The sequence below is a fragment of the Mastigoproctus giganteus genome, chromosome 2 (assembly GCF_048544385.1).
Source record: "Mastigoproctus giganteus isolate SK-2022 chromosome 2, ASM4854438v1, whole genome shotgun sequence".
Classification (NCBI taxonomy): Eukaryota; Metazoa; Arthropoda; class Arachnida; order Uropygi; family Thelyphonidae; genus Mastigoproctus; species Mastigoproctus giganteus.
The window spans coordinates 19,911,585-19,938,425 of record NC_143576.1 but is presented as its reverse complement, the minus strand read 5'-3'; the positions used below and the strand labels follow the sequence as shown (position 1 = coordinate 19,938,425).

The following is a 26,841-nucleotide window of genomic DNA, read 5'->3' as shown; positions in this document are numbered from 1 at the left end:
CTCACTTGTTGAACAAACTGATGACTAATGATAGATTGCATATTGGATACACTTCACACAAATTCAGGCGCTTTACAATAGTGACTAAATGTTTCAAATTCCTTGGGTATGGTCACCCTGCACAGTATTGCACACAAGAATGTGTCGTGTGGTCACCTCTTTGTGGACTGCCCAAATAAGAATAAAGATCCTTGCTGTAAATTGTAAGCGTAGAGGAAGAACTTATGATCATTCATTAAGAAGCAGTGAATGTCCTGAGTATAAAAAGGCACTTGAAATTGCAAGTACGCGTACTTATGATGAATAATTTCAGTACCTTTAATATTAATGACAGGTGTCAATCTCACGCTGAAGTTAGGATATTTAAGCGTAATTGGCAATAGTAATTTAATTGTTGCAATGGATTATAATGCTAAATCTAATTTATGGTTTAGTGGTATGGTTGACCAGAGAGGTTGTTTGATGGAGGATTTTATTCTTTCCAACAATGTGTGTAGTTAATAAACCAGGACAGCCTTATACTTTCAATAATGTTCATGGCAGGTCAAATATCGATTTGACTTTAGTGACTCAAGGACTATCCAGACGAATTTGTCATTGGCATGCGCAAACAGATTTCACGAACAGTGATCACAGATCTTTAGTTTTTCATATTAAATTAGAGGTTTTGATAGTACAGATTTTGATAACTCAGAGTTAATTAGATTTACTTATAAGAAGATTAATTGGACACGTTTTGCAACGTCCTTATCCTTGGATTTTTCTAATGATAATGTTTCATTTAAATTCTTTAAATGCTGGTGAACATGCATTTTATGTTCAGTGTTCAATGTTTAGAGCTTTGAGTTGTGTTTCTAAAAGACAACAAATTAAGAGGCGTGTTATTAATTGATGGAATGTTGAATTATCTGGGTTAAGGAAACAAGTTTTTGCGTGTAGGAAGGCATATCAGAGGTACAGGCAGTAGGGGCTTTATTTTGTCATGCTTGTTATAAAAATAAAAAGGTTTACTATAAGGCTATATATGAGAACAAATTAAGGGCATGGAGAAATTTAGTTACTAATGTGGGCAATACAGACCCCTGGGGGTAAATTTATAAATTAAACACGAATAAATTAAGATCTGGTGATAAACACTGATTGTGAACGGTGTGGAAACTACTGATTGGCTAACAGTGCAGGCAATAACATCTGAGTTGTTTCCATGAGGTAGGCGGGGGGGGGGGGGGTTAGAAATAACAGAGCAAGACAGAGTATTAGGCTATCTAATTTATCTTACCTTGCATCTGATGATACTGAATTATTTACTTTGGATGAGTTGCGAACTGTTTCTAAATAAATAAATATTTCTAAAACCCTGACTTAGGAGAAAATGCTGCCATTCTCAAGTTGATCGAAATTTATCCTCATATCTTGGTTAATTTGTATAATAAGTGTTTACTTCAATGTACCTTTCCAGGAATCTGGAAAGTTGGTTTGATTAAATTATTATCTAAGCCAGGTAAACAACTAAACGACCCTCTTAAGAGGATACAGGCCGATTTCGTTGTTGGCCAATCTTGGCAAAATGTTTGAGAGGCTGCTTGTTTTAAGACTTGGTCAACTCGTGGATCGAGTTGGATTGATGTTGCCACATCAATACGGCTTTAAGAGAGTACATTCTCCGGAGGGTGCCATTAATGATCTTATGAAATTTACTAGTCAGGCAATTGATAAGTATGTGTTAGTTACTTTTATAGACTTTACTGGAGCCTTTGACATAGTATGGCATGACAGTATCTTGTTTGCATTAAGGGGAATAATGTCCAACATTTTTGTACAGAACGATACAAAGTTACCTAACCGGTAGGAAAATTATTCTTAAATCCAAACGTTTTAAAGTTTGAAAGGATGCTCTTGAGAGGGTGCCCACAGGGGTCTGTATTGGGTCCCCTTTTTTGGAATTTAGTGCTTAGTTTTTGGCTTGATCAATCAATGGAAAATCCGCATAAAATTGCTTATGCAGATGAATTGGGCTTTTGTGTAACAGGTAAATCCAGATCTGTGCTAGAAGCAAAAGTGGCCCAGGTTTTAGATAGTTTAGTGCTCAGTAATCTGCATAAATTATTGATTTCCGCAACCAAATCTGTTATGATGTTACTTAAGGGGAAATTAAATTACGGTCGACCACTCCAAATGGGTTCAGAGTCCTTTGGTATCAGAAGTGAAATACTAAGAATTAATGACAGATTATCATTTTATCCTCATTTAAACTATCTGCATGAAAAAGTCAAATTCAGTTCAGCTATAATTCGGTTGACCAGATCAGATTGATGATTAAAATGGAGAGTTTTAAACTTGTACTTTAAAGCAGTCTTTTTACCCATAGTTGCTTATGGGGCATATATTTGGTATTTTAGAGTTACAAATGTTAAAGTTAAGCAGAAATTGTTATCTATACAGCGTTCAACTAATTTATGCAGAACAGTCTCGACCAATGTCGTGCAGGTATTGGTTGGCCCCTTGCCATTATATATTGCGTATCGGGCACTTTGCTATTATATTAAAAAAAGGTGAAGACGTTACCTTCTTGGCCATTACTCCAGATCTTACTATTGGTATGGCTAAAGCCAAGAATGCCGATTGAACTTTCGTATCTGGCAATACAGATGGGACAGCAGTGCAACTAGAGGGATTATTTATCCCTAAGGTCACATTTGATTTTGATAATAAGCGTAACAAATGTTTTTTTCCTGTTATGGAAATGTGTACATTTTAACTGGTCACGGGTCATTGAACTATAAATTACGTCGTTATTTTGGCCTGGTGAGTTCTCCTTTGTGCACTTGTGGTCAACTAGAAACTTGGAATCATGTATTATATGATTGTTATTTATATACTGAACATAGATAGGTTAAAATTAAAGATTAATAATTTAATTAGTAGTAATGAAAGTGATTTATATTATCAACCAGGTAAAATTTTATGCATTACAAGAATTTTGTATAACTGTTTTTCAATGGAGAAGACATTGGGAAAACAGAATGCAAATAGACTGAGGAGGCTGAAAGTTCAATGTATCGAAGAATGTGTTCTGTCGTATTTATATTAACAAATAATGAATTTTAAATTTAAAACTATTTTTTTTTTTTTTTTTTCCTTCTTCAATATTTCTCAATGTCTGAAGGAAACTACTTTCTGGTTACATACAGGGAAAAAAAAAAAATGAAAAGCAACCAAATAACAATTTTTAATTTTTTACAATGTTTTAGCGAGCTAAGTAAAATGTCAAAAGATGAAATATTAAAACATTGTTCAGATTTAAAATGTCATCATATGCCACCAATGAGGAATGTCCAAGAGATACTGTTGCTGTTGATCTTGCAAATGAAATACAAATTTTTTCAACATTTTTGTCCATGAATCAGACTCCACAAGAAATTAAGTTTTATATTCAAAAATAATTTATTCGCTCTACTTCCTAATATATTTATTTCATTAAGAATAATGTTAACAGTGCCCATATCAGCAGCTAGTGGTTGGCGCCTCCGTAGCCAGGTGGGAAGGAGCAGCAGTGAGTAGCATACGCTTCTTGATTAGACCGGGGTTCGAGCCCGTCACCAACAAATACGGAGGATGCGGAAAGGTCAGGGAATGACCACCGTATATCCCGGAGCAATATGGCCTTAGTTGCTAATGCTCCTAAAAACCAAATAACAAGCAAGCAGCTAGTGGCGAGCGCTCTTTTTTCGAAATTTAAATTAATAAAAAATTACCTCCGTGCATCAACAAAGATTAAATAATTTGTCAATAATATCTATAGAAAGTGATATTTGTGATCCTTTAAATATAAAAAATATTGACTGATTTTGCTACAGCCAAAGCAAGACAAGTTAAATTTATATAATGTTTGGTTATTATTATTTACATTTTAATTTTAAGTTTATATACAGTTTTATTTTATTGCCTGCAGCCAAAGCAAAATGTATTTTCGTTTTTTTTCTTTTATTTTTAATATATTTACTTCATGTATATACGTGTTATTTTGTGTTTGAAAAATAAAATTACATTATTTTGGAAATATTTTTTTTAATTTCCAAAAAAAAAAATAATATAAGAAAAATTTGGTGGGGCTGGGCAGAAATAAGAAGTTTGCACCAGGGCGACTATATAGCCTGGCGCGGCCCTGGTCAGAGCAAAAGTGCAGTAGCACACGCTCTTTGAGTGGTTGTGGTTCAAGCCTGTGAGCTAAATATGAATTATTGTAAACTCCTCTGACCTGGTTGTCGCGCCAGAGTATAAACAAATTCTGGCTTTCCCACGAGATTTTGGAACTGCTCCGTGGAGCTTCTACCATACTAACCGTTAAGTTGCCCCAATCTTTGCCTCCCTTCCCTCCCTCTCTTGAAAAGTTCTTATTCGTTATAGTGAAACTATTACTTATGGGTTGCTTGCTCTGCTTTATAAAAGATATTGCTTCCGATGAGTTCCAGTGAAATTTAACACACATTTCAGACTGAAAAGTGTGATTGGACCCCCATCTACATATTCACGTACACTAAAATTTCGATATTGTATAAGCGTTATAGCGGATTTTAAAACATTCTGTAAGCTAAGTAACGATAAATATGAACATGAAGGGGTGAATGGACTATAGAAAGAATAAAAATCATCGAGGGTGCTTGATCTAGCAAATTCTTCAACCTAATGTATTTCGAAAATATCAAGTGACTCGCTAGTATGTAAAATTGATACTCCTACAAATGAGCGGAAACATTTTTTTTCTGTCTGCGGTTCATATTCACTACGTTTTCGTCGCTTACTGCGGCAATGAGTGTTGACAGTACTGAATTTCATTACGTGCTTATCCCGCCGTTCGGACCACCCCATTAAACGTTTCTACATATTCCCAGTAAACGATTTACTTATCTGTTCACGAGGTAGAGGGTGCACGAGCTGCTTGCAGTGAACATCACTCGGTTCGTTACAAACTGAATTTCGCAACATGACATAAACACACCCTAGGAGGCATTACTACACACGTCTGGTTGTAACGAGATCTAAGGAAGAGTAAGAAGTCTGACCGGGAGTAGTATTTCAAGACCTATTTGATTACTTTATTTAGGTTATCGTTTTTCTTGGATTGGTCAATGGATTGGTGAGTACTTACAATAAATTACCTAGCACACAGAAGTGGAAATAGTGAGCGCTTTCGTTTATACCAGCATGACTTCAGCAGTTTAAGACGATTACATAATGTGCCATTTCATATAATATTCATTCATATTTCCATTTTGAATCCATTTATTTGATATTCATTCTGTCTATGTATTTGCTTGCTCTTCAGACCAAGCTAAGAATTGCTTTGTATTTTGTTTAATATGAAAAGTTGAGACTATGACTAATGTTCTGTACTTAGGTCAGAATTTATTATATATATACAGTATATATATATATATTTGATTACTCATGTAATTTCTACGTTTAATCTGTCCTGTCAGGTGTTTTTTTTTTTTTTAACAGCATTTGATTTAACGCCTGACATTAAAGGTATTTGCTAAGACCTGTGCCTTATAAATTTAATACGTAATGAATATAAACTTCTCTCTACTGCAGATTTTCTCCCGTAATCTTATCAGTTATATATATAATCATTAAATGAAGTTGCCTTATACAGTCCATGGTTGAAAATGAAGTCAGTCTGTCGCGTTGTAACGAAATAGTACGCGTGGTGAAGCGCAGAAATCAAAACACTTTCATTTTGAGTTACAGACAGAGGCGGACTGGCCATAGGACTTACCGGGTAAACCCCTGTGGGCTGGAGACCGATGGAGGCCGGTATGATTATGGCCATAAATACTAGAATGAGGCGGCTACAAGTAAGAATTTTTGACCCAGTCCTCCTCTGTAACCAGAGGCGGACTGGGACGATGCCAGCAGTGCATATGCAGATAAGAAACAAAAATAAAATTTGTAGGGAATGCTAGAGTATCAACATCCGGTATGGCTCTTGGCGAGGGGGCTACAACGGGAAAGATGGAGGGTAATAAAGAGTTAAACCACGGTCCAGTAGGCCAAGAAAATAGTCTGATAAGGATCTGAGAATCCTAAAGAGAATGGTTACACAGCCTCCAAAGAACATTTTTACAAAACCTAATGTCAGAAGTTCAAATATCAACGGGGAAGTCCATGAGTGTCCCATGAAAACCAAGCTTACGGACACACACAGGCGCGGTTTATATGGAGTACTGCAGTTGAGAATTCCCACAGGAATGCTAAACATCGTTTAGAACATTATTTCCCAGTGTCCATTGAGTAGGAACAATAGAGCTGTGGAGCTACTAGTCGGCATACTGTTTTAATTCTGAGAAATCTGCCTATTGCAGTGAAGTTTCGAAGAGGAAGTATAATGAGTTGGAATTGCGTCTCGTGGTTCATTCTGGGACTGTCGGAATGCCGGAAGCCTCCGATACCAAAAACTTATCTTGATATTTTGTAGAAGACCCCTCATGTTACTAGGACAGTGTTCCTTTCCACCAATTCTGTATTGTGCATAATTAGTTTGAAGAAGACTAGGTTCCGTAATTACCTTCCAAAAGCGTTGAGCTGAATCTAAAAGAACACATTTTGGGCCAGTTTAAATGAGTAATCATTGTCCACTTTGATTTTCTGCGACAGTGACTGCAAGGAAGATTGAGTCTCACTGTTATCTCAAACTCATTGAGCCTTCCAAGAAGGATAAGTACTATTTATGTCATAGTAAGGCCCACACTTTAATTAAAAAAAAAAAAAAAAAAAACCCATGTCTTAAGCATCACTTGCGCCAGCAAAATTTGAAAGGACAGTGTAAAGTGTTTAGGATCAAACGGCACCGCGGGTTTCCCCCATCTCCGTGTGGTATACATTGTTTTGTGATACAGAACACTTTATATAAAGGCCAGAGATTTAAAAGCGGCCATTTAGCCGCCAGACTCCTACTGAGGCCCGACGTTGCCAGCACTTCGCCCCGTGGAGGTACATCAGTAGTTTAAGATAGTCACTCTGAAAGGTCCTGCCACCTAATTTCCTGAGATTTCTGTGGCTAAGACAAAAAAAAAAAAAAAAACCTCACACACACACACACACACACACACACACACGTGGAATGATCGCGGCAGGGATAGCGCTAGAATTTGAGTGGCCGAAAGTTTTGTGGGCGAAGCAATTTGGACTGTAGGGCGTCCACTGGCATAGAGTAGAGGGGAGACTGAAGGCTGAGGGGAAGAGGTAGAAATATGGGGACGATAGCGAAGGCGACCCCATAGAGTCAGTGAGGCCAGACCTATGCCTCACCAGGCGAAAGGAGGGGGACAGCTGGGAGGAGGAGACGGGACACCGTCTCCTCCCACTGCCTAGGGAAGGGGATTTGAAAGGGAACCAGGCAAGATAGTGTGGTTCAGATCGCCAATAGAGGCGTTGGGCAGTGTAGCTGCACTGTCACTCATGGTCTGGTCCGGTATTTTGTCATTCTTAAGATGCAGGTCTCAGCTTGGGATATTGTCTTCTAGTCCAGTTCTTGATGTAGGTGTCTTCTTTTTAGTTTCTTTTATAGTCATTCGTGAGTGTGGTCACGTACGATGTCTTCGGTCCTGCGCGAAAAGACTATGTACGCCCATTTGCTATTTCTAGTTTATTAACTAAGGTTTGCAATAATAAAGGCCTCCTCCATAATGGCACAGAAACCCCCTTTTCCGCCATTAAAATGAGTATCTTTTCGTTGAACTAAAAATAACATTTTTCTGTTAAGAAATCAGTTAACCTACTTTGACACAACTGCAGAGATAATTGCTGAAAAGCCTTAGTATATGATAGGTGCCGATTTCTATTCAATCCACACATAATGGATTGGATGACAATGAATTTATACACTGATATAAAGAATAAGCACTAACTTTCGTAAATAGGATCATACAACAGTTGTATCATTAAAGACTTCACTACTTTACCAGATTAGCAGCGGTGTGCACCGATGGCTTTCTGTTTTTGGAATGAAATAATGTTTAGAATTACTATTCATTAACAGAAATGTAACGACTAATAAAATAAAATGGCTCTGCTATTAAACACACGTAATTATACCTATTCCTACATCCCGTACAGAGTTTTGCGCCCCCATCCCCCTCATAAATTAACAATGAATAAAATAATCCAAAATGCGTTGTTGAGCTCCCTTGTTTTTCGCTATTTAAAAATTAAAACACAGTAAATAAACTTCTATACTCTATGTATGTTATTTTTACATCTTACAGTTTGCGCCCCTCGTTTTTAATATGCTTGGCTCACCACATTTATGATTTGTGTATTAATGATATCATTAATTAATAAATAACAGAGCAGCAAGATTAATAAGCTTCACACTAAAATCCGAAAATACTGAAACAATCATTACACTTTTTAAAATTTCATCCTCATAAGGGTTATGAACAAAATTCGATTCGGCATATACAGAAAGGCCACCAACACTGGAATGCTTATTCATTACAATAGCTATCACCCCTTCACCTATAAAGGATCCATTATTCTAAATCAGTTTCTCGATGCCTACAAATACTGAACATCTAAATCGGCCCTAAACACAGAAATACAAACGCTAAGAAACAGATTTCAAAATAGAGGTTACCCCCTACATTTCTTTTTTTTTTTTTGTTTTTAGGAGCATTAGCAACTAAGGCCATATTGCTCCGGTCATTCCCTGACCTTTCCGCATCTTCCGTATTTGGTGGTGACGGGCTCGAGCCCCGGTGTAATCAAGAAGCATGTGATACGCACTACTGCTCCTTCCCATCTGGCTACGGAGGCGCCCCCTACATATTATAAATGAAATAAGGTTACAAGCAAAAAACAGATTACGTAATACCTGTCCTGTTATCGACAATAATAACATAAAAAATTATTTTATTGCTTTACCGTATATTGAACAATGGTTTAAACAACTAAATAGTATATTTTCAAAGACACACAATTCAAAAATCATAGCCAAAACTACATGCTGCCCTTAAAAACCACGAAGTCCAATTCTCATCCACGTTCCAATTAAATGATCCACGTTCCAATTAAATGATTTAAGTCTACAATGTATCTTGCAAGCATTGCAACTCCTCATACCAGGGATCCACTCGTTGTAAACTCAATATGAGAATGAGACAACATTCATCATCAAGGTCAGGGAATGACCACCGCATATCCTGGAGCAATATGGCCTTAGTTGCTAATGCTCCTTAAAAAAAAAAAAAAAAATTCATCATCTCTTTTCATCCCGCTTCGTAACTGCATTCCATGCGATCAGTGAAGGCCACACCTTTCTGTTCAACGAAGAAAAAATTCTCAGCATCCAACACAGATTATACCAAACTATTAATTTCGGAGACGCTTGAAATTAAATTACATCAAAATTCATTTACACGTCGCCCCTACCCCATCTCAGATTCATGGTCCTTCTCGCGCATGCCCCAAGATTGTAACTAATATCCATGCTATAAAATTCCGCCGCAAACCGCGATTTCACTTTCCTGTGAACATAACCCTGGTCGAAAAGCCCCATCCGCTTCAGGGAAGTAACAAAATTCTTTAGTTTCCTAATGTTTTAAGAAGACTCTTAATATTTTTTATGTTTTTATATTAGCTTTTAAAGTATTAAAAGTAAAGTATTTAAAGTATTAACAAAGTACTTGTTGTTAAAATACGGACTATATTGGTGATTCGATGTATTTTGGGGTCCGCGGGCCCCCGATTCCGTGGTGCATTGGATCATTGATTTTGTCTACGAGGGTGTGGAATACATGTAATCTATTTGTAGTTATTCAACAACGGAGAGTATCAGCACCGAAGTGTTCTACAAAACATCATAGAGGTAATTACTCCATTTCTAAACTAATGATATCATTAATACACAAATTACAAATTAGCCTCGCTTCATATATGATTTGTGCACCTTGCTATTGTGAACGAAGAAACATGTTTTGTTGGCATAAACCCTATCAGAAACATCACTTAGTGACACAGTGAACTGGCTATCTGGCATTTTTCAGAATTACCAGAACGACCGTGCTGAAATATGCCGGTTAGTCGATTCTAGTGGAAAGCACTGACAATTAACCTTGTTAATTATTTTTATAGTCATAAAAAGAACTCGCAACCAGAACAATCCCAAAGTTTGGGATTTTTCTGTTTGCGAGCTATCATCTTTCAATTTGTTTTCCTGTTAATTTTCATTACTTGATAAAGTTGTCGAAGATTTTATGAAACACTAAGCTATCTGTAAAGTGAACTACTTGCCCACTTTTCTGTAACTCTTCCAGCTATGTGTTTTCAGCAGTCTTATTTTTATCTTTAGTGGGAGAATAACATTTGGATTTTGCAACCATTAAAGGTGTTCACAGATTACTTCTATCCAAACTTTTTAAAAAACTTGGGCACGCTGTAAACGGAAAAAAAAAAAAAAAAAAAAAAATTTATCTTAATTTCATCACTGTTCCAACCTAAGGTTGGGCCAGGTGAGTCAAAGCCTTCCATCTTTTTCTGTCTTCCCAGATCTTGTCTTTTATTATTCTCTCCCATTCAATTGAACGGGAGAGAATAATATTTTATTGTATCTTCTCTAATCTGATCTCTCCTTCTCTTCCTGGGTCTTTCTCTCGGCCTCTTGTCCATTTTCATCTCGAACATTCTTCTTGGTAATCTGGCCAAGTTCATTCTCTTCATGTATCCAAACCATCGCAAAAGTGTTGTAATTTTCTTCTCCCTTAGACTTTCTATTTATTCTTATATCCGTATATCTTCCCTAGCCCATAACATGCTATTAACATTTACAGAAGAAACCGATTAGCTGCTAAAAAGAAAATTTATATAATAAAATAAAATAAATAATTTTTGAATTATTTTGTTTTTAAATAATAAAAAACGAATGATAACACTATTCACTTGGACTCAAGGTCAGTTTCCTTTCACAAAATGGTAGCTTACCACCGCAACAAGAAAATTATCAGTTTATAGTAAGCTATTGGTATGTTACTGTAATTTTACCTTAAAATTACTTTTAAATTAATTAGACTATTTGAATCTAAAGATTAATTATTCCTTTATTTTCTTTTTATAAAGGAAAACGATATGCTCCCAAAAATATTTGTAGATATTGTTTCACTGTTGAAAATCCAAATGTATGGCAATTCTACTATCTGTTTCGCCATTGTCTGTTTTGTTTTAATTGCGTATCAGTGTTTTATTGTTGAAACGTTAATTTAATTTATATGGAAACTTATTTTGGTAAAGTTCAGTTACGGGTACACCCTCCAAAATGGTGGCGAGAAGAGGGAGAATGCAGTGATTGACGGATTGTGACACCGCTAATTCACTTGTTCTCCTCGACTGGCGGATGTCTAGTGGTGAGGCAGGTGGGGCACGTGCCCTGGGCGCTAAATTTGGGGGACGCCTTTTTATTGTTAAAAAACGAAAAAAATTCCAAAAGAACAGTTTTCAAGGGGCGCCATTTTTTTTTTTTTTTTTTTTCTCATTTTTTGGTAGTGGTGGACGACATGGTGGAGATAAAAGGTTCTTTACGCATACATGCAAACGCGCGTAAATATCAAAATGCGTAAAGACTTGACGCAACCGAAAGTGAGCTTACTAAAGTGAAGCTAATAGTGAACTTACGTAAGCGTCATCAGATTGTCCAAATTTGGATTTTTATCAATTATTGGAATTTTTTTTATAATTTTTATTGCCTTTAACTCTTTAATTTTTTCACTTTTAATTTTATCAGGGCCTTTTTTTTTGTATTAAATATAATTTTATCCTTTATTTACTGTTTCATATTTTATTAAATACTCTATCATTTATCGGGTTATTTTTTTGCAGTTATTATGAGTGATTATTTTCCAAATCCCCGAGGCCTATTTGAACCATTAAGGCATATGATTTGTTAGAGGTAAGTTTTGTGCATTATGATCTACTTCATCCATTAATTATATTTTGATTTTTTAAATGTTCTGATTACTCAATGAACCACTTCTAATAAAAATGACAGTTTCATTTTAAGAACTATACAAGCTGAAACTTTCCATTGAAACCTGTTTGAAATTTATTTTGAACACGTTTCACAGGAAGGTTTTTGCTTTCGCTTGACATCACCATTATTACTCACTTGCTATTGAAAATTGTTTATTGAAACTTTGTGACATTAATCCTGATATTTTCATCCTTTGGGAGATTCGAATACCATGGTTTTTTTTTTTTTTTTCTTCCCCTCAAAAAAAAAAAAATAATAAATAAATAAAATAAAATACAATCTTAAAGAGCCAGGATTTCACTTGTCAACGCGGTTATTCAATCAGTTAAAGTGATGCAAGAATTTATAAGCTATGTGTATTACATTGAGTGGACAGAAATCACGGGATACCTACCTAGTAACGGGTAGGTCTACCTTTTTCGCCCGCATAAGAGCAGTCACACGGCGAGGCAATTCCACAGGTATTTCCATCCATGCTTGCTGCACCGCTGTCCATGGCGCCTCCGTAGCCAGGTGGGAAGGAGCAGCAGTGCGTAGCACACGCTTCTTGATTAGACCGGGGTTCGAGCCCGTCACCACCAAATACGGAGGATGCGGAAAGGTTAAGGAATGACCACCGCATATCCTGGAGCAATATGGCCTTAGTTGCTAATGCTCCTAAAAAACCAAACAACAACAACAACCGCTGTCCATAATTCCATCGCATTCCTGGCTGGAGGATCCAAAGCACGAACGGACCTCTGTGAGAATGCTCTTCGAGCCATGTTCTAGTCACCACAGCTCTGTTGGGAGGCGCATTGTCCTGCTGAAATTGTCCATTCCCTGTGGGTGCACGATGACCACGAAAGGATGCAGATGGTCTGCAAAGATGGACACGTAACCTGGACCATTCCGAGGTGCGTTTAGACGTACCAGAGGTACCAACGTGTGCCAGTTGAACACGCCCCAGACTATTACTGATTGTTCACCTGCCTGAACAGTTCCTGTTGACATGACGTGTGCATAGCTACGTGCGGTTTCTGCCAGATACGCACCCTCCCGTTGGCTCGAAATAATTGGAAACGGGACTCGTAGGACCAGGAGACCAGTCTCCAATCATCCGAGGTCCAGTGCCGGTGTTCTTTCATCCAGTTGAGGCGTAGAGTCCTGTGTCGTGGTGTTAGTAATGGGACTCTGGTGGGTTGATAGCACCCATAACCTATTGCAACTAATAATTGCCTGATGGTTTCTTGGTGGAGACGTTTTTGGCACCCCCTTCGTTGAAGTCGGCGGTGATTTGTGCCACTGTCGCTCCGGTTGGCTGAAACAATGCGAGACAGATGTCGAAGTCCACGTTCATCCACCACCTTTCTCTGCCCACAGCGCTGTCCACGATGAGATGTTATTCCGGAAATGGCGTATTACCGATACACTCTTGATACTGTCGAATGGGAATAGTGCAAATTCTGTACAACCTCCACGATAAAGTGACCCATGCATCGGCATCCACTATCATCCCTCTTTCAAAGTCGGTTAACTCACTGCGTTTATCCATACTGACATCGAATTACCGTCTACGTGACTGCAGTGTACCTATATACTTGCCAAGTGGTGGGTTCGTCCACTAGCAAGAGGAGCGACAGCGTCGCGTTGCCCAAGAACCAGGTATCCCACGAATTACGTCCTTTCGGTGTAAGCGTAATATACCTATCTATACATTAAAAACGTTTTCCTCCTAGGGATATTTATTCGAGCCAGTGGGAGAAGAGGGCGAGGCAATTGTCACTATAAATGCAATTAATTATCGACAACTGCCTCCATAACGTTCACCAACCTCGTGCATGTGATTCTCTGTCTAACATTTGATGTTCCATTGTAACGTTTTTTTGTATATTAATGAATACTGTATATTTGTAAATACTGTGATTTCGTGTATTTTTTAAATATTTGTATAGTTTGTAAATATTTTAGTCCTGCTCTTTCGGAACAATATTACTCATGCATTTTGAAACCCAAAGCAAAAGGCCTTTTCCTAAGTGACCTATGTAAACGCAGATAAATAATTACATAGTGATATTGGCTGAAGTCCAGGATAGTATACACCAGCAGGTAGTTCGATAAAAGCGAGGAAGACATGATAATTGACAGGTGAAGGCCCTTTTCTGATGGTTTTGTGTTGTCGAGGTGGGGGCTTAGCAAATGTGGGGAAAAACACTCTAGGAGGACAGTGGACGGCGAAAGCAGTGGCATCTGCCAATCACTGCTTTGTTCCTGTCCGTTTTTCGAAATATGGGAGTCACAACTTGTCAATCACTGCTTTCCCACTGTTTTGCTTGCCGCCATGTTTTTACCGTGATATTTATTCGACCTTGAGAATGCCGCGCAGTACAACTGCACAGGTAAATAATTATAGGACATTTCCTGATTAGATTTGGACAGGTGTCTTACGTAGAAAAGATTTGACTTACTCCGTATACCTCTACATTTCAGGTAGAAAAGCGTGCGCGGGGATGGGCGAGCAAAGCCCCCTAGTCCATATTAAAAAAAAAAAAAAAAAAAAAAATATATATATATATATATATATATATATATATATTTTCCCGGTTTGTTCATCAAAAAAATTTTGCAACTCTAAGAAAGGGCAAAAGAAGTACATAATATAACGAATATGTACTTGTACAGTATATGTGTTTCTTATCATCTGTTAAGCTATCAACTTCCAGAACAACAGATGGAAGTTTGTTCAATCAAGTACCCTTTGGCTAAAGGCAAATTTCCGCACATCTATTCTACAACTGTCTTTCCTCAATTTAAATTTATGCCCCCTCAGTTCGTAATCTGAGCAAGAGGAAGAATCCCATCGGCATTGAGCCTGCTCAAACCATTCAAGGCCTTATACACCCCAGTGAAATCACCTCGCAGATTCTATCGAAACACAGCCAATCTCTGTTTCACCCCTTCTTTCCTAGTTGGTCAAGTCTTAGCCAAACACCACGTGTCAGACATATAAATACTGTATGTTCTTCGGCTTTCGAGGAGACTGTATTTGAGATTGTCTAAGTGGTGATTTATGCTTAAGGTGGCGGTGCTTATACAAATTCCGTAAGCGTTACTGTGTGGGGTGAACTTCCCCTCTATCCTCAGGCTTCCTTGCACCATATGGCTAATAACAATAACACGAACATTTTGAGCAATTATTATAATCTTTATTGACATTTATAAGGTTTTAAAATATTTTGGAAGCTCTTGTTCTAAAATAAATATTTAACGCTTATGATTATTATATTTTTAACCCTTACCGTTGCCAACTTATCCGGTTATAAACTGATATTTTTATTGATATAAACAGAGTCAAATCTTGCTTATGTTGTTATATTCACTCAAGGATCAACCCCTGAAGTTTGTCTGATTCCTCCTGGGATTTCTGAACATGGGCATAACGCCTCAGTAGAGTGTGTAGGTTTAATTTTTATATCAACTCGAGATGGGTATAAAATAAAAATAATTAAATGTTGAAGTTTTATTGGTTGGTTTTAATAAAATTTCGGATGGCATGACAAATTCTTAACAGTTAACAAATAGACAAAATTATAAACGAAGCACGTGTTGTACAATTATAGATTGTCTCGCGCACGTGTTAGAATGTATTGCGTTTGCTTGTCGGGGAGTATTTTCATGAAAAATACGTTTGACAGAAATGAGAAGAGGTTTCGTCGATATAGGGGTAAAATAATGAAAATGAAGTATGCTGTCCATATAGTCAACAAGAAGAACGTACAGTTAGGTAAATCAGATAAGGTGTGTTATCATAAGGTAGTTGTGTAGTATTCCATTGAATAGTTTTAGTGTGTTTGGCGTTACTTATAAAACATAAGTTGAATTGCCAGTATTTCAAACGGTAACCGGTAAAAATGGATTGATTGTACAGTCGAATTTTGTGATTCGGTGAAGGCGAGAGCGTTTTCTTTCTGATTTATTTGTGTCGTCCAGGGGGGGGATCTTAGCTGAGGTAGGGTGTTTCCTCTCTATCCAGCTGCTTTAAAATTGGTAAACGAGTTCGTGATTTAAAAATATCGTCAAGTGGGGCGAAACACCCTAGGCTAGGCGCCCCGGTAAAAATCACAAATTTAAAATTTGAAAAGTCATAAATTATAATCAAACATTTACGTATCTTAACAAGAAAATGGGATATTTTTTTCCGGGATTCACTTCAAACGGGAGTATGGGAAATTATTACAGCAGTCAGTTGCACTATTCAGCAACTGAATCTCTGAGAATGGCAGTAAGACGTTGGAGGTAATATACCACGTTAGACAAGAGGAATATGCCGACCGGGCTTGCCGGGTGGGTAAAGTGCCTGCCTAGCAACCCAAAGGTCGCGGGTTCGAATCCCGCCTCGGGCATGGATCAAAGTACTGCAAAAAACCTTGGGAGGTGCATTATGGCCACAGAAGCCCATGCGCCAACAACTACCAAAAAAAAAAAAAAAAAAAAAACAAGAGGAATATAGGTCGTTTGGGCGGTTAAGCTTTAGAATATTAACCCCTCTTCCGATCGATCGTTGCAGTGGCATAGCGTGATGCAGTGATGGGCAGGGTTAGCACTTCCACCTGTTGCTTTCGTAGGCTGCTAGAGTGAATCTTCTCGGTTAATCTTTAGAACACGAAACCCCCTTTTTCATGGATCGTTTGCTCGAAACAGTGATGGACAGACGTAGTCTCTTTAAGTCGGAAAACGAGTTGTTGATTTAAATCCAGCGGCAAGGGAGAGAGGATGTTTAATGTTCAATACAAGGTTCTTATCCATGGATCTTTGCTTCAATGAGTGATAGGTAGATCTAGCTCCGCCCATTGCTTCTCAGTGAATGAAAGACATAGGCCTGGGAGGAAAATCGCTTCCCGACTTTAAACTAACACCATAAGGAGATAATCGGGAAATTTTTCCCCTTTGCCGCGAGTTTTAAACGGGGAAACAAAATTTCGCATAGAAATAGATAGTAAAACGGCATTCACTCTAATCCAAAATCATGGCGACTAACAGCAAATAAATATATAAAGTGGAAGGAGCTAGACCTGCCAATCACTCATTGTCGCAAAGATCCATGGGTAAGAATTGTACTGAATACTAAACAAAGGGTCTGTTATCAAATTTAGTGCTTAATTCCTCAGTGTTGGAAGAGCTATACCTATCTCTATGGGAAAAGAGCCCAACACTTTTTATTGATATAAACTGAATACTTATTTATTGCATCGTTTTATACATATCATATACAGTAAGTACATTCAAAAAGTTCCTAGAATCCCATGCTGGTATTTAAATGGCTTGCGCTACTGCCGTAAGGTATCGTTAGAGATGCAAGAAAGCAAGCATATACAACATCAGCCAAAACACACACACTTCACCTATCCATTCCGTTCAATAGTTTATCTGGTTTTTCCTTGAATTTTTTTAAGCCCGCAACACCAGATGAAAGTTTTGTAGTAGTAATAGTGGCATGTGATGCAAGAAAGCAAGTGTATGAGCTTATGCGGCATCAGCCAAAAAAAAAAAAAAAAAAAAAATCACACAATTCCCTCCAAATGCCTGTCCAGTTCCTCCTTAAATTTATTCAACCTATCAACTTCCACAACGACAGATGGAAGTTTGTTCCAGCAATTAACCACCCGCTGGCTAAAGGCAAATTTCCGCACATTTATTCTACATCTGTCCTTTCTTAATTTGAATTTATGCCCCATTAGGTTCGTAATCTGAACAAGTGGAAGGATCCCATCAGAATTCAGCGTGCTGAACCCATTTAAGGCCTTATACACCTCAATCAGATCACCGCGCAGGTGCCTAGTCTCCAGCCACTGCAATTTGCAGAACTTAAGCCTCTCTTGGTAAGAGGATCCCTTCATTCCCCTCACCAATCTTGTTGCCTTTCTCTGTACAAGCTCAAGTAAATCTACATCCTTCCTAAAATGAGGCCTACAGACCTGTATGCAGTACTCGAGGCGTGGCCGGACCATTGCCTTATACAGAGGGACAGTCACCTTCTTCTCCCTGCTAGCAAAATTCCTATATATCATTGACAAAACCCCATGCCCTGGCAGCCTGTCTGCATTGCTCAGAAAACTTCATATCTGACTGCACAATTACTCCCAGGTCTTTTTCATTTCTACCACCTTAAGTGTAGTACCACACAGTTGGTACGTTTCTCTGGGGTTATTTCTACCCATATGCAGTACTTTGCATTTGTCAAGGTTAAACATCAGTTGCCACTTCTTAGCCCATCTGCCCAAATTATCTAGATCCTGTTGCAGTAGTACACTGCCATTACTGTCATTAACAGTGATACTGCCAACCTTTGTATCATCTGCAAACTTCGACATTAAGCCTGATATACCTTCATCAATATCATTGATAAATATACAAAACAATAGTGGACCTAACACCGAACCCTGTGGGACTCCACTAATAACATTAGTCAACGAAGAGCAGCACCCATTGATTACCACCCTCTGTCTTCTTCCACCTAACCATCCTTTTATCCATTGTAGCAACTTACCCTTAATACCATTCTGCTCCAATTTGTACAATAGTCTTCCATGTGCAACAGTGTCAAAAGCTTTCCTGAAATCCAAATATATGATATCAAAATTATTTTTTGCATCCAGCTCCTTTATAACCACATCATAATATCCTATCACATTTGTCAGACAAGACTTTCCCTTAACAAACCCATGCTGTGTCTGAATTATTGCTGCAGTCTTGTCTAGATGATCCTGCAATGCATCTTTAACCAGGGACTCCATTATTTTATCCGGAATAGAAGTTAAACTAACTGGTCTGTAATTAGTGTTGTTACCCTTCGATCCGCCTTTGTGAATTGGGGATACATTTGCACATCTCCAGTCCGTGGGAATCTCCCCTGAGTCCAAGGATGCTCTCATAATTATGGCTAAGGGTTTGCTTAGTTGCTTTGCCGTCTCCTTTAATATAACTGGATAGATCCTATCCACCCCCAGATGCTTTTCTTATGTTTAACTTCAACAATTTCTCCTCCACTTTGCTCTCAGTTATTACAAAATCATTAAGTATCCTGCTACAATTTGATAACCTTCTGCCATTTTCAAACCTTTATAATTCCTTATGTGTGAATGTAGATGCAAAATACTCATTCAGTTTGTTTGCTATCTGAGCAGGATCATCAACAGTCGAACCATCGATGTCAAGTGGACCAATCAGATTCATCCCCTTCCTTTTAGAGTTTATATAAGTAAAGAAATCCTTGCTTTGTCCCAGCAATCAACCACCCGCTGGCTAAAGGCAAACTTATGCATCCCTATTTGGGAACTATCCTTCTTCAATTTGAATTTGTGCCCCCTCATCTGAGCAAGAGAAAGAATTCCATCAGCATTGTGCTTGCTCAACCATTCAAAGCCTTCAACACCTCAATCAGATGTACTCACAGGTGCCTAGTACCTAGTCTCCAGACGCTGAAATTTGCAGGACTTGAGCCTTTCTTGGTGAGAATGCCCCCTTTATTCCACTCACCAGTCTCGTTGCCCTTCTCTGCACTCCTTCCAGCAGCTGTACATCCATCCTAAAATGAGGCTTCCAGACTTGTATGCAGTATTCAAAATGTGGCCTGACCATTGCCTTATACAATGGGATAATCACCTCCTTATCTCTGCTAACAAAATTCTTGTATATCGGCGAGAAAACTCCATGAGCTGCCCTGGCAGCTTGTCTGCATTGTTCAGAGAACGTCCCCTCAGGTCATTTCCATCAATTTGAGTGTAGTACCGCACAGTTGTTACATTTTTTTTTGGGTTAACAGCTACCCACATGCAGTACTTTGCATTTGTTAACGTCAAACGTCAGTTGTAATTTCAGCTCATCTGCCTAACCTTTCTAGATCCTGTTGCTGTAGCACATCGTCATTCTTGTCATTAACTATAGTGCCAACCTGTGTATAATCTGCAAATGTGGACATTAAGCCTGATATTTGTTCATCAAGATCATTGATAAATGTAGGGGAAAAAAATGGGCCCACCAGCGAACCCTGGGGGACTCGACTAATAATAGTTGGATATCATCATTCTTCTTTTTCTTGATGATCGATCTCTCTCTCTCTCTCTCTCTCTCTCTCTCTCTCTCTCTCTCTCTCTCAGAGTAATCCAGAAATTTTTTTTTTTCACCTGGTGCCTCAGGTTTCCTTGCTCCATATGGCTAATAATATTAATCCACAAAATGTGCCCATTGATTACCACTCTTTCTTTTTCCATTTAACCGCCCCTTTATCCATAGCAGCAACTTGCTGTTAATGACACAGTGCTCCAATGTGTACTGCAGTTTTTTATGTGCAACAGTATCGAACGTTTTACTGAAATCCGTGTATATTATATGCAAATATTTTTTACAACCTCTTTTTTTGTGATCACATCGTAGTATCCAATCAATTTGGTCAGACACAATTTCCCCTTAACAAACCCATGCCGTCTGAAGTATAATGTGTTGTCTAGATAATCCTGCTTTACTTCTTTAATCAGTGACTCCAATAATATTTCCTTGGAACAGAAGTTAAACTAACAGGTTTGTAATTACTGGTGTAACACTTAGCTTCCCATTTTGAATTGAGGATATATTCGCCCATGTCCAGTTTGCGGGGACATCCCATGAATCCAAGGATGCTCTCATAATTATGGAAAAAGTGTTTACTTTCGTCCTTCTTTACCTCAAAGCAACGGGCACAAAGTGGCAGGAGTGCAGTGACTCGGGGGAAAACTGAGGGGGCGATTCTCCAACGTATCACAGCTTAAAAAAAATGTGCAACTTGTGAAATAGTAGTAGTAGCATGTGATGCAAGAAAGCAAGTGTATCAGCTTATGCAGCATCAGCCAAAAAAAAAAAAAAAAATCACACCATTACCTCCAAAGGATAGATGGAACAGGACCAGGGTATGTCTGCCAGGGGCAAAAGTTGATGGCATTGTAAAGCCTATTCATCTTTTAATGGCAAAAAGGTCATATTGTTGTACACATTCACACCAATGACATTAAGAGAAGGAGATCTGCAGATTTATTTAACAAGTACAGGTAAATTTTGCAAAAAAGTCGTGAGTTAGGGTTAAATTTGAAAGTGTCTGTAATTCTGTCCAGATACGATAGGAGGGAGTACATGATGAGAGCCTTGTCAATCAATTCGGTCCTGGAGGGAATGTGCAAGGCTTATGGGGTAGAATTTTTTTTCAGCGTGGTCTGTGCCTGTTAACAGGAGAGACTGCTTTTACAGGGATGGGATACCCTTAAATATAAAGGGTGCAAGAATATTTGCTGATGCTATCGAGGCCGTGTTAGCTGGGTTGGAAAACTTCTAACTTGGGTGGGGGATTCACAGACTAAAAGGTTAAAAGTAGCCGCAGACAGAGGTGAAGGTGATTCTTGCACAACTTCTATTAGAATAAGTAGCGACCTGGAGCGAGGAGTGCTGGTATTTCAGGAACTGATGGCAGTCATCGTGAAACAGGTGGGTATATGGGATGTGTAAGGGTAAATAGGAATAGGTGCATGTATACCAATGCTAGAAGTATAGTAAATGAATTTGAAGTGTTAATCAAGATATCAAAGGCGGATATTGTTGGGATATCAGAGACGTGGTGTCACACTGATATTAGGAATGCAGAATTGAAATCTGGGGAGTACAATGTGTACACAAAGGATAGACAGGATAGGAAGGGAGGAGGAGGTGTCATGCTGTTAATTAAGAAAAACATAAAATCAAAAGTGCATTCAGTTGATATAGATGAACAGTGCACTGTTGAGTCAGTTTGGTGTGACATAAGCACTGCGAAAGCAAAAATAAGAGTAGGAGTGTGTTATAGGCCTAATGACTCGAATGAGTACAATGAACAATTGTACAGAGAAATAGTGGGCTAGTAAATCAGAAAGAATGTCTTATACTGGGGGATTTTAACTTCCCAGATATTGACTGGAACTTGTGGATTGGTCACTCACACAGTAGTCAGACTTTTGTGGATTTATTCGATGATTGTTTTCTGCAGCAGCATGCTCGAGAGGCAACCAGAGAGAGTAACACTCTTGATCTGGTTATCAGCAGTGATCATTCGTGTATTAAGAATTTGCAGATAAAGGAACCAATAGGTGGCAGTGGTCACAGGGCACTGACGTGGGATTTACTTAAAGATAGAATTACCATCAGGGATAAAGGAAAGGGTTTTTGCTTCCGCAAAGGTGAGTACAGTAGTCTCAGACAGTTTTTTTTAAATTCTGTACGATGGGATCTACTGACGATGTTACCAACAGTAAATTCTAAGTGGGAAGCATTCAAGGAATTAATCGTGATAGCTACTAAAGGTTTCATACCTATTAAGAAATATCGTTTAAGGTTTAGGCCTAAATGAACTAATAAGACTCGTGACAGAGAAGAAAAATGCATGGGATGCATATAAATTATCAAGCGACTCAGAAGCCTATGGCAGATATAAGCTAGTCTCTAATCAGGTCACAAAGGAGGTTAGACAGGCGAACGCAGATTACGAGAAATCTTTGGCAAATTATGCTAAGAAAAACAGCAAGGATTTCTTTACTTATATAAACTCTCAAAGGAAGGAGATAAATCTGATTGGTCCACTTGATATCAATGGTTCGACTGTTGATGATCCTGCTCAGATAGCAAACAAACTGAATGAGTATTTTGCATCTACATTCACACATTAAGGTTTGAAAATGGCAGAAGGTTATCAAATTGTAGCAGGGTGCCTAATGATTTTGTAATAACTGAGAGCAAAGTGGAGGAGAAATTGTTGATGTTAAATATAATTATATTGAATGGGTTGAGCACGTTGAACTCTGATGGGATCTTTCCACTTGTTCAGATTACGAACCTAAGGGGGCATAAATTCAAATTAAGAAAAGACAGATGTAGAATAGATGTGCGGAAATTTTCCTTTAGCCAGCGGGGTGGTTAATTGCTGGAACAAACTTTCATCTGTCGTTATGGAAGTTGATAGGTTAAATAAATTTAAGGAGGAACTGTACAGGCATTTGGAGGGAAATGGTGTTTTTTTTTTTTTTTTTTGGCTGATGCTGCAGAAGCTCATACACTTGCTTTCTTGCATCACATGTCACTACTACTATAAGAAAGGCACCTGGCGTGGATGTGATCTATCCAGTTATATTAAAGGAGGTGGCAAAGCAACTAAGCAAACCACTAGCCATAATTATGTGAGCATCCTTGGACTCAGGGGAGGTCCCCACGGACTGGAGATGTGCAAATGTATCCCCAATTCACAAAGGCGGATCGAAGGGTGACACGACTAATTACAGACCAGTTAGTTTACCTTCTGTTCCGGGTAAAATAATAGATTCACCGCCTAAAGATGCATTGCAGGATCATCTAGACAAGACTGCAGCAATAATTCAGACACAGCATGAGTTTGTTAAGGGAAAGTTTTGTCTGACAAATATGATAGGATATTATGATGTGGTTACAAAGGAACTGGATGCAAAAAATAATTTTGATATCATATACTTGGATTTTAGGAAAGCTTTTGACGCTGTTGCGCGCATGGAAGACTATTGTACAAATTGGAGAAGAATGGTATTAAGGGTAAGTTGCTACAATGGATAAAAGGATGGTTAAGTGGGAGAAGACAGAGGGTGGTAATCAATGGGTGCTGCTCTTCTTGGACTAATGTTATTAGTGGAGTCCCACAGGGTTCGGTGTTTGGTCCGCTGTTGTTTTTTATATTTATCAATGATATTGATGAAGGTATATCAGGCTTAGTGTTGAAGTTTACAGATGATACAAAGGTTGGCAGGGTTGTTAATGGCAGTGTGCTACTGCAACAGGATCTAGAAAATTTGGGCAGATGGGCTAAGAAGTGGCAACTGAAGTTTAATCTTGACAAATGCAAAGTACTGCATATAGGTAGAAGTAATTCCAGAGAAACGTACCAACTGTGTGGTACTGCGAAAATGAAAACGACCTGGGAGCAATTGTGCAGTCAGATATGAAGTTTTCTGGGCAATGCAGCAGGCTGCCAGGGCAGGTCATGGGGTTTTGTCAATGATATATAGGAATTTTGATAGCAGGGAAAAGGAGGTGATTGTCCCTCTGTATAATGCAATGGTTAGGCCACGCCTTGAGTACTGCGTACTCGTCTGGAGGCGTCATTTAAGAACGATGTAGATTTGCTTGAGCGTGTACAGAGAAGGGCAACAAGATTGGTGAGGGGAATGATTGGTTTTTTGGTTTGGTTTTTTTTTTAGGAGTATTAGCAACTCAGGCCATATTGCTCCGGGAATATGCGGTGGTCATTCCCTGACCTTTCCACATTCTCCGTATTTGGTGGTGACGGGCTCGAACCCCGGTCTAATCAAGAAGCGTGTGCTACGCACTGTTGCTCCTTCCCACCTGGCTACCGAGGCGCCGGTGAGGGGAATGAAGGGATCCTCTTACCAAGAGACAATTTCTGTAAATTGCAGTGGCTGGAGACTTGCGCGGTGATCTGACTGAGGTGTATAAGGCCTTGAATGGGTTGAGCAAGCCGAATTCTGATAGGATCCTTCCACTTGTTCAGATTACGAACCTAAGGGGGCATAAATTCAAATTAAGAAAAGACAGATGTAAAATAAATGTGCGGAAATTTGCCTTTAGCCAGTTAGTGGTTAATTGCTGGAACAAACTTCCATTTGTCGTTGTGGAAGTTGATAGGTTAAATAAATTTAAAGAGGAACTGGACAGGCATTTGGAGGGAATTGTGTAAAATTTTTTTTTTTTTTTTTTTTTTTTTGGCTGATGCTGGATAAGCTCATACACTTGCTTTCTTGCATCACATGCCACTACTAATACCTTCCTTAATATAATTGGGTAGATCGAAGGTACTCCAGCTGTCTTTGTTATGTTTAACATCAACAAATTGTCTTTCACTTTCCTCTAAGTTATTTCAAAATCATTTAGCTGCCTGTTATAGTTTAATAAATTTCTGCCATCCCTTTTTACAAAAGAATTCCTAATGTGCGAATATAAATGCAAAATACGGTACTAATTCAGTATTTCAGCAACCTGAGCAGGATCATCAACATGAAGTGGACAAATTTGATTCATCACTCTCCTTCTAGTGTTTACATAAGTAAAGTCTTTGCCGTTTACCTTTGCCAAAAATTTTCGTAATCTGCTTTAACTTGCCTAACTTCCTTTGTGACTTGATTAGAGACTAGTTAATTTTCAGGCTTCTTTTCGTTTGATAATTTATATTCATCCCATTCATTTTTATTCTCTGCCACGAGTCTCATTAATTCATTTGACATCCATTTAGGCGAAGAGTATTGTATTATTTAGGTTATGAGTACTTTGAAGAGTATTTCTTAGTTGGTGTGAAAAGCCTAGTAGCTTCTATGATGAATTACTTGAATATTTCTCATTTAGAATTTGCTGATGGTAAAATGATCAGTTGGATCCACTGCATAGAATTTTAAAACTGTCTGAAACCACTGTAGTCACTTTGACGAAAACAAAAGCTTTTCCCTTGATGGCATATATATATATATTAATATATCAATGTTCTTTCTTTCTTCCAGTCGTCACTTTTCCTGCAGATTCTTAATGCAGGAATAAATATTGTGGGGCACCGACTTTGATTCACATTCGTGCGCACGCATGCCAAATAGTACCCAGGTTTTTCATTGAGGGGGAGCAAAGACGACAAAATAGGCGCTTTTACTATCTGTTTGTAATATGGTCTCTTTCCCTGTCAAGAAATTGTGCACCCTTGCATAGGCGCTATTTAAGCCAAAAATGTTGCAGGAGGGGCAAATGCTCCCCTGCAACATTTTTCATAAACTTTCTGCAATGCTTGCAGAAAGTTTATGGAGATGATGCTTTGAAGGAAACAGCAATTTACGAGTAGTTTAATAGTTTTAAAAACGGACAGGAAACACTGGACAATGAACCTCGCAATGGACGCCCTGCGACGTCACGAAACGACGAAAATATCATGAAAGTTAAGAAACTCATGCGAAATGATAAGTGAATGACTATTGTTGAGATTGCCCATGAAGTTTATCGGTCTGCAGGCTCAGGACCCATAATCCTGACTCAAGACTTAGGGATGCGTGGTGTGCACAAAGTTTGTTCCACGCTTGCTGTCGGAGGATGAAATGGACTGCAGGAAAGCCATTGTAGGTTCCTAAGAAAAGTGGTCACTGGCGATGAGAATTAGGTGTTCGTCTATGACCAAACTAACTATTATATTTAGGCCACCCGAATTCATCTGCAGTGCTGTCTTATGTCTGTTAATCGCGTGTGTTCTTTGGTCGATTTGTCTGATTGCTGGATGAAAAACCCCAATTTCTGGGGGGAAAACCTTGCTATCTACGCCTGAGACAGACCAACTCAGCCACGGAGTGAAAAAAGCCCATTAAAGTTCCTCGCCTCATCGTCGGGATCCGAACCATGGCCTTTTCAACCCAGTGTGGGTAGCACTGGTGACGATACCAGTGCTACTCGCGCAGTCGTCTATGACCCTGTGACCAAGGTGGAATTATCCGAATGGTACACAAAAATGTCTCCACGGCCCAAGAAGTCTCGTACAACAAACAATACATCTATGAGACAGCGAGTGGAGAGACTTTGTTAGAGATGAATCATTAATTAACCTAACTGTTAATTATTATCTGTTTATTTTCTTATGGAAATAAACAGATAATAATAACTGCCCTCTTCTGAATGGAATCAAGAAGCCTGGGAGAGGTTTTGGGGGTACCACCCCAGATGTGTGAACAATATTCCATGGTAGGGAGGATTTGCGATTTGTACAGAGTGAACAGCTGTTT

The 26,841-nt window shown here is 38.6% G+C and overlaps 1 protein-coding gene across 2 annotated transcripts in view; it reads left to right on the top strand.

The window, feature by feature from the left end:
- The first annotated feature begins 5,060 nt into the window (after window positions 1-5,060).
- Window positions 5,061-26,841, top strand: part of LOC150089196 (uncharacterized) — a 46,864-nt gene continuing 25,083 nt past the window's right edge. The window contains exons 1-2 of one of the 2 annotated variants that reach the window (XM_090390367.1): window positions 5,061-5,137; window positions 11,872-11,941. The gene's annotated coding sequence lies outside the window, so the exon portion shown is untranslated. The remainder of the gene's footprint in view (window positions 5,138-11,871; window positions 11,942-26,841) is intronic. The other variant, XM_090390366.1, reaches the window with a different exon arrangement.